This window comes from Platalea leucorodia, assembly GCF_965183815.1.
Source record: "Platalea leucorodia genome assembly, chromosome: W".
Lineage (NCBI taxonomy): Eukaryota > Metazoa > Chordata > Aves > Pelecaniformes > Threskiornithidae > Platalea > Platalea leucorodia.
Genome location: NC_138859.1, coordinates 29,311,366 through 29,325,271, shown reverse-complemented (window position 1 = coordinate 29,325,271; position 13,906 = coordinate 29,311,366).

The following is a 13,906-nucleotide window of genomic DNA, read 5'->3' as shown; positions in this document are numbered from 1 at the left end:
CCCCCTGAGTTGCCTGCCCCTTCTTCCAAAGGCGGTAGGCTCTCCTTTTTTTCCTGAGTTCTAGCCAAAGCTCTCTGTCCAGCCAGGCCGGTCTTCTCCCCTGCCTGCTTGACTTGCGGCACATGGGGATGGCCTGCTCCTGCGCCTTTAAGATTTCCTCCTTGAATAATGTCCAGCCTTCCTGGACTCCTTTGCCCTTCAGGACTGCTTCCCACGGGACACTGTTAACCGGACTCCTGAACAGCCCAAAGTCCGCCCTTCTAAAGTTCAGGGTAGCGGTCTTGCTGACCCCCTTCCTTACTTCTCCTAGAATTGAAAACTCTGTCATGTCATGGTCGCTGAGCCCAAGACAGCCTCTGACCACCACATTGCCCACCACGCCCTCTCTGTTCGTGAACAGCAGGTCCAGCAGGGCACCTCCCCTGGTTGGCTCGCTTACCAGCTGTGTCAGGAAGTTATCATCTCCCACACACTCCAGGAACCTCCGAGACTGCTTCCTCTCTGCTGTGTTGTATTTCCAGCAGATATCTGGTAAGTTTAAGTCTCCCATGGGAACAAGGGCTAGGGATTGTGAGACTTCAGCCAGCCGCTTGTAGAATACTTCATCTGTTTCTTCATCCTGGTTGGGTGGTCTATAACAGACTCCCACCAGGATATCTGCCTTGTTAGCCTTCCCCCTGATCTTTACCCATAAGCACTCAACCTTATCATTACTGTCGTTAAGCTCTAGACAGCATTTTGCAAATTCTTTTGGTTTGGGTTTTTTTGTGTGGATTTTTTTTTTTAATGTGGATATTTTAACCTAAAATTTACTGCAGACTGTCATATAGTAACAGAAATTGTCTTTGCTTATTTGTCTTAGCCCAAGGTCTTAGATCAAATCTGTAATTAAAAATTGATCCCCCCCCCACGGTGTAAGGATCTTTATTTGAATCAGATATTAGAATACTTTGAATACGTTGAATAACCAAAGTAATTTTTTATATTTGCCGTAAGGTAACTATAGATGTAGCTAGGCAATGCATTAACTGATCCTACCCAATTTATTTATCCACCTCTGTGTCCCTCTTATTTTTTCAATGATTCTTGAATCCACCCATGTATTACATACATCTAATAAGCTTCAAAATGGGTTTATTTCTGTAAAAGACATTATAGTAGTTCATCTATATTCTCTTTTTTTTTTTTGCTGGAGCCCTCACACAGGAGAGGAAAAAGTTTATTGGAAAATTACCTAGGAATGACACAGAGAGGGATTCATCTTTCCGTACTTTATATGTCTACAGCGTAGAAATCTGCAGCTCGTCTCCTTGATCTAAACACCTTTGGAATTAATTACTCTGAATTCTCACATATCGCCTATTTTAGAGGCCTACTTTAGAACAGAGACATTTTGTCTGAGCTGTGGCTATTTCTCTCCATTGATTATACAGGGATATTTTGTAACTGAGTAGTTCAGATAAAGTTGTTTTTAACTTTATTGCGGTTTAACCCCAGCCAGCAACTAAGCACCACACAGCTGCTCACTCGCTCCCCCCTGGTGGGATGGGGGAGAGAATCAGAAGAGTAAAAGTGAGAAAACTCATGGGTTGAGATAAAGACGGTTTAATGGGTAAAGCAAAAGCCGCGCGCACAAGCAAAGCAAGGAATTCATTCACTACTTCCCAGCGGCAGGCAGGTGTTCAGCCATCTCCAGGAAAGCAGGGCTCCATCACGCGTAACGGTCACTTGGGAAGACAAACGCCATCACTCTGAACATCCCCCCCTTCCTTCTTCTTCCCCCAGCTTTATATGCTGAGCATGACGTCATATGGTATGGAATAGCCCTTTGGTCAGCTGTCCTGGCTGTGTCCCCTCCCACCTTCTTGTGCACCTGAGCCTACTCACTGGTGGGGTGGTGTGAGAAGCAGAAAAGGCCTTGACTCTGTGTAAGCGCTGTTCAGCAGTAACTAAAACATCCCTGTATTATCAACATTGTTTTCAGCACAAATCCAAAACACAGCCCCATACTAGCTACTGTGAAGAAAATTAACTCTATCCCAGCCAAAACCAGCACAAACTTATATCTGACTAGGTAAATCCTTATTTGAAGTAGCTTCTTTTATCTTTTCCATGTCATATATCACAATGGCCTCAAACCAGAAAAGTAGGATAATTTAATTCAAGATTCAGAGATATCAGATTAAGAGTCATCAGTATTAAGCAATTTTACTTCAAATCAGTAGTGTGCGAACTAGCCAGTTCCTTGCCCTATACAGTCATAAGAGAACTATGTGACCTATTCAATGACCATAATCATTTCCTAACAAACAGCTCTGAGGGTTTCTTTTTGGAATTTTCTACTCCAGCGCTGTCCGCATTTAGACAACGCTGAAGTCCTCATGAGTTTCAAACAATACATCTGATCTGGGAGAATACAGAAAATACAGAGACAAGATGGAGAATTCATTCTAGGGAATGATAGAGCCAGAATCATGCAACAATAATAATGATGCAAGGCTCAGTGACAGTAAAAGTAGCACAACAATTAAAACAATAACTATCAGCTGTACAGGAATGAATTTATTGGACCTCCACCTCTAACTCCCTGGTCTGAATCCAGATCTAACGAGACTGACCAAATGTCACTCTAATTGCACAGCGATAAAAGTTCCAGAGTAAAATGAATTCCACAGTCTGAACTCAGCTCCAAGTGGGCATTTGTCTTCAATACGAGCCCAGAATATATTTGGCACAGTCTGTACTCCTGTCTTTAAAGGAGGTTCATAAGTTAATGAACAGGGAGATTGGAACATTCACCTAGTGCCTAGTACCACATATCCAGGACAGGGGTAGGGGACAGAGTGAAGGACTTCAACATCCTTTCCTCTCCCTTCTTCACATACAGAATGGATTTGCTTCTTGTAGATCTTTTAGTTGTTAAAAAAAAAAAAAAAAGAAAACATTTTCACATGATAAAATGTGCAAGTGATAAAGTTCCTCTCTTCCCACCCCTCCTGTCCCTTCCCCTCCCCTCCCTTCCTCTTGAGTGTCCTTGAGGAAGGTCCTTGTGCCACTCAAGGACATGCCACAAACATGCCACAAAGACTCAGAACTTTTAGATTTTCACTGTTCTTCCATAACTCAGTGTTACATCTTTTAAGTGTGATTACTGATGAAATACAAAAAAAAGAGAGAAGATGGAAACATTTCAGGATCAGGCTGGAAAGAGTCTTTCTGCTCTCTTACTTAATTCCTTCTTTCCCATCAGAAAGCCCTCCAAACTTTGGTTGATGTATCCACAGAGTAGTAAGTATATTGGTCTGATTTTGTATTTCCTTCTATTTTGCATTCTTTTTTTTTCTTTTATTTTACATCATTTGATTTTCTGATGGACAGCATAAAAACACTTTAGTCTTCTATTCACATTCTGCCCATGCATGTCTTTTAGAACAAATTATTCACATCATCCAAGGCTTTTGCTGATGCTGTATATCTGGAAAGCAACATTAGTATTGTAAGGAAGAGTAATAGCTTGCTTAGGAGTTTGACAATCTGAAACAAGGAGGGAGATGATTAGGCAGTGATTTGAAAACGTTTGGAATGATAGTATTAGCAGAAACCCAATCTTTAATTTTTTTTTTCTCATTTTGACTGTAATATGGAGTAGAGTGGATGGAGACGTTAATGTTTTAGAATCATAGGCATTAGACTTGAGGAATGCTCTTTGGCCAGGACAGGGGCAATGCCAACAACTAGTCATATTCTCAAGTGCACCGTGAATGCAAAGTAACTCAGTTGAGTCCTGTAGCATTACCTTGCATATGCACAAATAGAACTAAGAGCTTGTTTATGTCCTCCTCACTGCTTAAACTGAACTTCTGTCACATCCAAATTTTACCATTCAGAGTGTGTATGATTAATTTAAAAATCATTTGATCCTATACCTTGAGCAAGCTTGCAGTATTACTAGAATGGTCAGAAAAAAAGGAGCATCCATCTTTTGAGAAAAGACTGAAGGAATTTCTTTCTTGTTGAAGCAAGCAAAATTAAAGCTGATATGGAATAGGAAGGGAGAGAGGAAAAGCAGCTACTTGAGCGAAAGGTAATTTTAACACAGAATAAATCAGTATAAATGACCATGAATAAATTATATTTAGTACATTAATAGACTTTTATCCACTGGGTTCTAGAAACCTTTCTGGAGAACCACTCCTATAACAACAGTGGGGAAAAAATAATAACTGGTTTTAAAATGATTTCTCTAAGTTTACAGCAATGGTTATATGCCATTGTGCCAATGGCAGCAGAGATGGGTCTGGATGGACAAGGACACCCATTCCACTTTGCATCTTTAGGTCAGCATATAGCCTGAGGTAGATATCTCCTATCTCTTCCATTGATGCTATTCCATGTCCTAATCAAAAAATAAAATTCTTTAGAAACTGAGCAAGGAGAAAGATCTAGACATTTCTTGCAACAAGCTTCCAGTTTCTGCTTCATTAAGCTGACCCACAAGCATTCTCCGACTATGAAGTTAGCAGGCAGCGGCTCCTCTTGACTCCTGATGGCTTTTGAATACCATATTCTTAAGTCAACTCTCTCCATGCCTTGCATCAACCCTCTAACAACCCAACTAAGAGCTCTGACTCATTCTGCCAACAGAGCACTTAAAATGAGGTGTTATTCAATGGTGAGATTTGCCACATGGCCTGATCATAAGTAACTTTGCAAGTCCATTGACTTGGACTGTGAGTCAGAAGTCACTTACAGGATTTAAGAGCATCCATATATTTAACTGCTTGCTTTTTACCACTTTGTCTTATACAGCAGACAGCAACTTTATTAAAAAGCCTTACAATGCTTGTCTTCACCTAGGACATTTTATTTATTCTTCAGGCTGTCTCAGGTAGCCTGTAAACTCCATTGCCAAAGACTCTCTCTTAAAAACATGCAAAAAGGATTCTGACATATCAGCACTTACAATTTAATTAATGTCTTTTTTTTTTTTTTTCTTTTTTCTTCTTCTTTTTTTCTTTCTTATATTAAACATTTACTCTTTTTACTTTTTGTTTAATTCAGGTAAACCACATTTTTAATTAAATAACTCTTTTGACTCTAAGATCGAAAAAAGAAAAAGCAAAACAAACAAATAACAGGAACATGAACAAATAGATGTAGATATAGTGATGATATGGAGGTAAAGAGAAAGAGTTCTACCAATGACCTTTTGATCACTGATGTAATAGAGATGTAGGCATCAAGCTTTCTTCCCACTTGAAGCCAACACTTGTGCTTTATTTGTAGACAACAAAGTATAAATGATCTCACATGGGCTCTCCCAGATACAGGTACAAATCAGAAGAGTTGAAGGTAATACCACATACCATTTAAATTTTCTTAAGAGTGACAATTAGCTGTGTAACTGGAACATGGCAAAGAGCACTGGAACATTAACCATGGTCCTTTGGTTGGCCTTTCTTCTCTTCTCCTATGGGAAGATATTTCCAGGACCTCTGCTGGTAAATATCAGACTGCATTTCTATAAGTTGGGGGGGGGGGGTTGTACTATTTTAATTTTCTGAATTAGACAAACAGTATTCTTTTGCCCTCCTTACCAATGTTAAACTGGGCGCCCAACTCACCAGAGGAGGAAGATCCCCAAAATCTTTTCAGATAAACTGATCTGGTGATTTTACCCAGATTATGTGACTGCTTTTTAAGAGTAAATATTTGCAGAATCTGTATTTTACTTTACAAGGGATTTAGGGCAGGGTCTGTCTTGATGTTTGTGCCTGTACAATGCCAACCTATTGTCAGCATTAAAAAAGGAGACTTTCATTAAAATTTTAAGTAATTAACTGTTCTGATAGCTTTATATGGGTATCTATTCTTAAGGAACTAGTCTGACAGTTTTAGTTCATTTTATGTAATCCAACACTACACAATAATAAACCAGCCTTCTCGTCATCTCAATTTTTTGTGCCTCTTCTACCTCAGATTTGTAATATAAGAGATACCTTTTACCCTACAATTGATTTGAAAAATTATATATATATTTCCAAGCAACTTTATTCCAAGAAATGCATCAATTCAGTATATTTCCGAATTTATCTGGGTCCTTGTAAAGTTTCATCTGATTGATAGACATAAAACTGTAAGATGATAGCATTGAAATGCAAGTCACAAGCTTCAATTAGGTACAATCAGAAATCTTGCGGTGACTTCATTAAGTATCATTAAGAATGATCAAAATATTGTTCTTAGGAAATATACATCAAAAGCATGCATTTACATATTGATTAAACAGGATTTTCTAAAATCTGGTATGAGAAAAAAGAATGTAGTAAATTAAGTGCTCATACCCTACTTAGCAACAAGGGACTGCTTAGCAACCAACAAAGTGAAAAATAATGGATATAGCAGAGCACAAACTCTCAGCCCCCTTCGAAATGGAAGCATTGGGCAGACATAGACAGAAATTGAAAGAAATTGCTAGAAAAAGTAAAACAAAAAAAGGGTTTCTTCTCTCAATAAATTTCACTCATATCAAAGATAGCTAATCTGACCTAGGAGAGAAGCAGCTGGCAACCATAAGTCACTGAATAACTGTTACAGTCACAATTCCTCAATCAACTGATCTCCTAGTCCACGTTTACCCTCTTCAGTTGTACATCCACAAAGTCTTTGTCTGCTATGCCTGAGCGTGGGCTCAACATTCCCTCTTCATGTGGTTTCAGACAGTTCAGGCTACAGCATCTGTACAGAAAGAGTCCACTGGTCCTTCTCATATGCTTATGTTTCCCTGCCAGATATAAGCAAGGTTCACGTCAGTTGTCCAGATACAACAGAAACCAAGTGGTATGAAGTTTTGCAACTGGAGACTCTGAGCTTAATTACTTGAAATAACATGAGTTTATAGATATACCCTTCAAGAAAAGTTCTCTTAGGTCTCAGTTTCCTAGCTGTCATCTTCCTCCAAATGAAATCCTTCAAATCTTTCTTAGAGTAAAATCTTACAGTCCTTTGACTTTAACCTTTTTAGCACTTTTGAACAGAAGCGAATTATTCTCTCTCTTAGAGAGGTAAATTGCAAAAAAAACCTGTTAGTTGCCTTGCTTGTTTTCTCAGAAGCCTGCTGAACCAGGATTATATATTTGAACCACTGACGAGAAAATACTTAAAGATTATGGAAGTGTACACTATCGCCAGTGGATACTCTGATTCCATGTGATCTGTCCCAGACAAAATGATGAAGATGCTCTAGTGAGATACATAGACCTCTAAAAAAGCTGTGCAGGGAAATCCCTTCCAGCACACAGTCCTGCAAATGGTTCAGGTTGAACCTAATGAGGCTCATCTGTATTTTCAATATAAGCATAGATTAGAGCATGCTAATAACACTAATTATTATATTGGCTAAGACCCATAAATCCCTCAAAACCAGTGTTTTTTATTCGATGGAACATTTTTCCACATGGTCACTTGCCTACATTGTGATCACTAATGTTAGACTAGCTTACTCCCTGAATATATGAATCTTTAGATCCCTTCCAAATTGTTATTGCTGTTACTTAGGATAACAAGGGATATTTATGATGTGTATATACATATCTACTTATATTCCGTAGCTGTGTAAAATCTTGTTTTAGGAACTTCCAGTGACTATGAACTCTACCATGTAAAAAACATAATCCAAGAAGATATATATCTTTTCCACCACTCTCTATAATTTTCTCTTTTTTCTAATTCAGTTATGGCCCCTTTATAACAGAAGAACAAGATCTCAGTCTTTCTTCTCTGGATTCAACATTTGGCCCTGACAAAACCTGTTTTATTCAAAGATCTCAAAGGAGATGATAGCAAATATTAAAAGCAGGATTTTCTAAAGTGACCTTAGATTTTTACTTGACTCCTGTAAGGGAATTACAAATCTGAGTAGGCATGAATGGATGCGCATTGCCTAAGGTTTACAAATTACATTTCTCAAGACCTTTGTGCAGTATGTAAATGCTGTTACATTTGCTTACAGTTGAATAAACTCAGGCACCAAGAGGTTAAAAGTGGCTGGCTCAAGGTTGTAGAGCAAAGTGATGCCAACACCATGAGCAGACCCCCAGGGTCCTAGTTTCCAGAGTCGTGCTGTATCTGCTGTATTGATTCTCCCTTTACAATCACTCCAACTTGTTAATAGGCTACGAAGCTAATGGAATATTAAAAGAAGCTTAAGAATTTTATCTATGGAGGTTGGCTGGCCACTTAATTCTGCCAAAGGAGGTTTAAAAAAGAGAGAGAGAGAAAGAAAGGAATAAGGAAAAATGTCAGAACTGATTGATTAAGGGAAGAAGTAGGTACCTGAGAAATGCCTGGTCTGATGCCAGTACTGGTTCAGCTCAGACAGGGCTATTTTTAAATTATTTATTTGGTATTTTCAGAAATTGATTACTTGGCTAACACATTAAGAAGTAGCTCTACATATTCATTTAATGGGCCAGTGCCTCTTGTACAGGTCTGGAACAGTCACATTCAATCTCATCTACTCCTCGTTAAGTAGTGTTTTCTTCTTCAGTGTGTTTATTTACTGCCAATGCTGTAAGCATAAAATATATAACAAAAAATAAATAATACCTTAAATAGTCTTTCAGCCATATGAGCCTTCAGGACAAGTGACTTCACTTCAGGCCTTGTGAGCTGATTTAGGGCTCAGACATCAATTCTCATTCTTTCATATACCTGCAAATTGAGCAATACTTTCTTTTCATGCTGTTAGCTTTTTAATATATAGCCACCTCAGTCTAAAGCCTCCCTGAAACAAAACGTGGTAGGTTCTTACAACAAGCAAAGACAAATGAATATAGTCATTTTAATCTGATGAAACTGTATGCACTAGAGTAAGAGCAGAGTATTTTAGGTGAGGCAAAAACAGTAAAAACTTTTGGAGAATAACTAAAAGTCTGCTGATGTCTTGATTAATGTGCAGGTAGGGGTTGGCTATTGGACTATTTCACTTTTTTCACTGACTTTCCCAAACAAGATGATACTCAGAGCTACATTTCTAAGTAATGGCATCTCCATTTTCCTAAAAGACGTTTCAAATAAAGGCACCCCTAACCATAATAAAGATTTTTCTAACCAAATTGTCAACAATTACATGCTCATGGCATTATCTGCTGTGATGCTGGGAATAGCCAGATGACTGGAACTAGGTAAAACATTTCAGTTACAGGAGTACCCTACTTTGATGTCACATCAGAGTTTCAGGAAAACACACAGAGGAAGGCTGTAATAATAATAATAATAATAATAATGCATCCTGACCATGAGAAACTGCATTCTCAGCATGAATAATACAGATCTTTCACCTACACTTAGGTCTGCCTTCCACCTTACTTATTGTTAATAAAACAGCATGGTAGAAAAGCTCAAGCATCCCAGCCAATGAGGGAGAAACAGATTTTCAGTTCTCAAGTTAGATGGCTAATTTTTAATGTGGGTATTTGACTTATGCTCCCAGATTTAGAAAGGTTCTCCTTAGTCTTTAATTTCTCTAAAAGGGTGATCTTGCAAGGCTTGGTATGCCTTTGTCTGCTGTTGCCCTCAATGAAAACCAAGATTGATGCAAACCATGAAATGGGCAGTCTTCTGTTGTTGCGATGGAATGTTAAATTATTTTTCTGTAGAAGCAGTTCACTGATTCTCTCTACAAAGTGTATATAAACAACTGTACAGAACAGTTCTACTTGAGCAGGGCTGTACTACAAAAAGACATAGCCCACTCTCTGGGATATGCCATCCCATACCTCATTGCTCATAATGAATGCTGACCCTGTCTCAGAAGTAATCTGATCCTATAACAAAGCTGAGATCTACTCTGAAGATAAGTTTTCCCTGCATGCTTGGGTTCAAAATCCAGGCTTGAAATTACATTTGACATCTCTAAAAAGATTCTCTAAAGCTCCTCTAATTCCATGCTACTGTAAAACACAATGAAAAATCAATTGATTAATGTTTTTACTACTTTATTATCTTGAATATTGTAATGATGATGATGGAGAATAAAACTATCATCAGCTTCAATGATACCTTATGAGTTACTTTTCTATTTAATTTCCTCAGCAGAAGGTATATAATTTTATTTTTCACTGGAACTGTTAGTAGTGTTTTATAAATGTCAGATATTGACTTTTTGATAAATAATTCATCAATTATTACAGAAAATTGAATGAAAAATCAATGTTGCAGAATTAGACAGAGGTGAGGGAACAGTCTTTACTCCTTTGTGTTAAGGGGATGTGCAGAAGATGTTGGAACTTCTAATCAAGTTCTATGACTTATAGTCATCCAGTTTTTAGATACTCACTAAATGCCTGCTCTGAAGTATATTTCTATATGAAGTCATGTTTCAGTAGTTTATTTTCTTTTTCTTGTCTGTTGGCTATGCCTCTGCAGTTCCCTAAGTCTTTTAAAAGAAAAAACATAGTTAAGCTTTTCTTTTTTCTTCTATTGTACATATCTGGCTCTTGCAGGACCTCATTGCTTGCCAAAGAGACTGTACAGATGGAGAATCAGAAAAGAGCTCTCAGGTCATATTGCTCATACCCAATGTTCAGGCTCAGCATAGACCTCGTTATTCATTGCTTGGTAGACCCAGAGGTTTATCCATTCCAGCATTAAATATTTCCATAATCTAATAGATCTCACAGTAAAGTGCATGCTAATTATACCCCCCATGAATCTCTTGCTAAATGACTTTAATTGCACAATTGTATATTTTCTTTCAACTCAGTCAAATGATATGTACCTAATTCAGCTCATCAGGCTTTACATTTTCTTCAACATAGAAGAAACTACTCACCCTTCCTTCCGCAAGAACTAAAAAATCCTCCAGCATACCCCCAAAGGGTGTTTCTGGATTAGAGGGGTTCACAATACAGGATTGACATTCTCAGGGCAGGGAGATGTGGCATTTGCTACAAAGCATTAAAAACCTTGTTCCCTCACATTTATTACCTGCAATTACGTATTATGTAACTTTCTGAAAAAGTTTAAGAACAAAATTGCTTTATATGCCACTTCAGAAATAACTGGATTTGTTACTCATTGCAATGATAATCATTTGCACGTCTACTCACCAAGAATTTTGAACCCGTCTTTGTAGGTGGGGATCCTATTCATTTCTTGTTTCCAGAGATTAATAAGGAGAAGCTCTTGTATCAGGCATTTTTGGGGCATGAATTTTCAAACATGCATACATTTATATCTAACTCATGAAACTCTGGGATCATTGAACATTTTTGTCAATGTCTAGTGGTCATCCGTATTTCCTGGTATAAAAAAGACTGCAAACCCAATAACAACTTCAATATGGGCATCTTCATTAAAATATTCCTCAAAGAAAATTTTGCACCACTATCTGAACAATTGTCATAAACCTGGAAAGTCTGTGTATCAATACCTAGGTCTTTAATAATAAGAAAACACAGATAAGAAGCATGATTTTTTTTCTTTGTAAATCTAAATAAACTTCATTGTTACTTTCATTTTGAAATGTATTAATTTATAGTTAATTCTCTTACTGTCATTATTAAAACACATAGAAAACAGACTTTTTCTAAAAAACAGAGTGGAGGTTAATTATTTAAAGGTTCCATTTCATAGCTTCAGAAAAAGAAAATAAACAAATTCATTATTATTAATTGACAATATTTATCAGTGTGTAGGGGCCCCAGTGAACTAAACATTATGCAAGCCACAAACCACAGAATTAAGTCTTGACTGTGGTAAAATGAGTACAATAATGCTATCAAGTTCACTCAAAATTTCATCCCTGGCTAGACACAGTCCCTCTTCTGAAGAGTATGCACAATTTAGTCCCCAGTTTTACACACACACAATATGCACAACTTTTCTCAGGTGATTAGTAAAGCCCCTTTTTCATTCATCCCCAGCACCAGAACAAATTACAAAGATAAAAACATTGCAGGGACTGAAGTGAAGTTGGATTAGTTGTCTGTGATAACTTTACTCAAGGTTACACAGGTTTTTAAGAACTAGATTAGGGGTTAATTTAATAGATGATGTAACTGGTGGGTGTAATAAACAAATCTGAGGAAAGGGGGAAAGAAGTCTTGCAGTAATGCGAACGGATATTTAAGAGGGACAGGTCGGTGCTCTATTTATTTGTGAATGTTTTATGTTGGAAATAAACTGTATGTAGATCAGACCAAAATGAGCTCATGGCATGGCACTCTTTCTTCAGGATGTGTATTGCCAGCTTCTTTTTCTGACTTGCTATTGTGCTGTGAATGCTGCAGGAAACTCTTACTTCTCTGTGCTCTTCTCATCAAGATCACCTTTTCATTTTAACTCTTAAAAAATCTACAGAACTGAGTTTCATTTCTAAAGTTTAAAAGGCTTGTACTTTCTTGAATGTGAAGCTTGAATAAGGACAGTGGGTTTCCTGAGTGAGGCATTCCCCAGCACAAGTCTTTTCTATGTACTGTTGCAGGGCAGTCACTAAACCTATCGAAGTGTCAGGATGAATGCATGTGCTTTCACTGTCTGCCAGCATCGGCATCATGGCAGATCACACAGCTTTACTTCACTCTGTCTGGAAAGATTTTGTTTCTGCAGTCGACTTAAGAACTGAATCACCTGAAGTTGGAAACAGGTGTTTCAATACTTACTTTCTAGTACCCAGTATCTATTTATTCCATTTATTCTAGCGAGATTCTCAGCTTTAACCTATGACTGAACTGAGTATATTCTGGATATCCAAGGTCCCAGTAAGCCTCTATTTCAGAAAGGGTCTTGAACATTTTGTTTAATTTAATTGTACAAATTTTCCCTGCCGATACAAATTTCTGACTTCCAAGAATTAGTATGAATAATGACTAACCTAGAAATAAAACCCAAAACATCAGCAACTTCCTGAAACACATTTGTCTTTGAAGCTCAGGGGTTGATCACTGCTCAAGTTCTATGAGGATTTTCAACAAACCTCCAGAGGGGCTTACAAGTGGCTGGAGCTCGTGTTGGCCATCTGGATGGAGGTCTTTACACACTGAGCACATTTCACCATTAGTGCCATTGTCAGGAGAAAAATACCTAGATCACTTGTTACCCTAGAAAGATGAAAATGCACCCACCTGGTGCAAACCCATTACAGTTAAATACAGACTAATGGCATCAACTTTTATTTCCCCTCCGCCTCTCCATTCTCCATCATGAAAGCAAACAAATAACTAAAAACCTTGTATGTGGCATCTAATTTATCCTTGTACTTGTAATTTATTAGTACTGTCCATTTACTTTTTAATGCCTCTGCAGCAATGATGGTGATTTTCACTTCTCTCATCTGACTATTAAAATAATTCTTCAACAAAACCTGAGGAATGGGGAACGGCTTAAGAGGTGCTGTTGTTCAAAGTTAGTCTTTTCTACTTAGTCCGGTGTTGTATCATTCATCCGTGCTTTGAAATCTGAAATTAGGGAAGGTAGGGCTGGAAAGAGAATAACAGACCAGTGGCAAGACCACTCTAAATCTCCGTTCTTAAGAGATAAGGGGGAAAAAACACACCTAAAACCATATTTTTTCATATACTTCCTTTTCTGGTTATAACAATGGCACAGAAAACTGGCACTTAAAGCTGGATTGATCGCTGGGTAGATGGCATATAGCCTTTATGAGTGGGGGAAAGAAACTGATAAATGTTTTTATTTCCCCTTCACAACCTTTTTCTAAAGCTGCAGAAAATGTGTCATGCATAAAAAGTATGAAATTTTCATGTAATTAGAGGAAGAGGAGATGAAAATGAGTTCCATCAGAGCAATCAAGGATGGTAATGTGGCATGGATTTGTCAGTGCCTATTTGTCATGAAAGCAAAACCCAACAAGTGTTCTATATTTTATTTCATTATTATCATT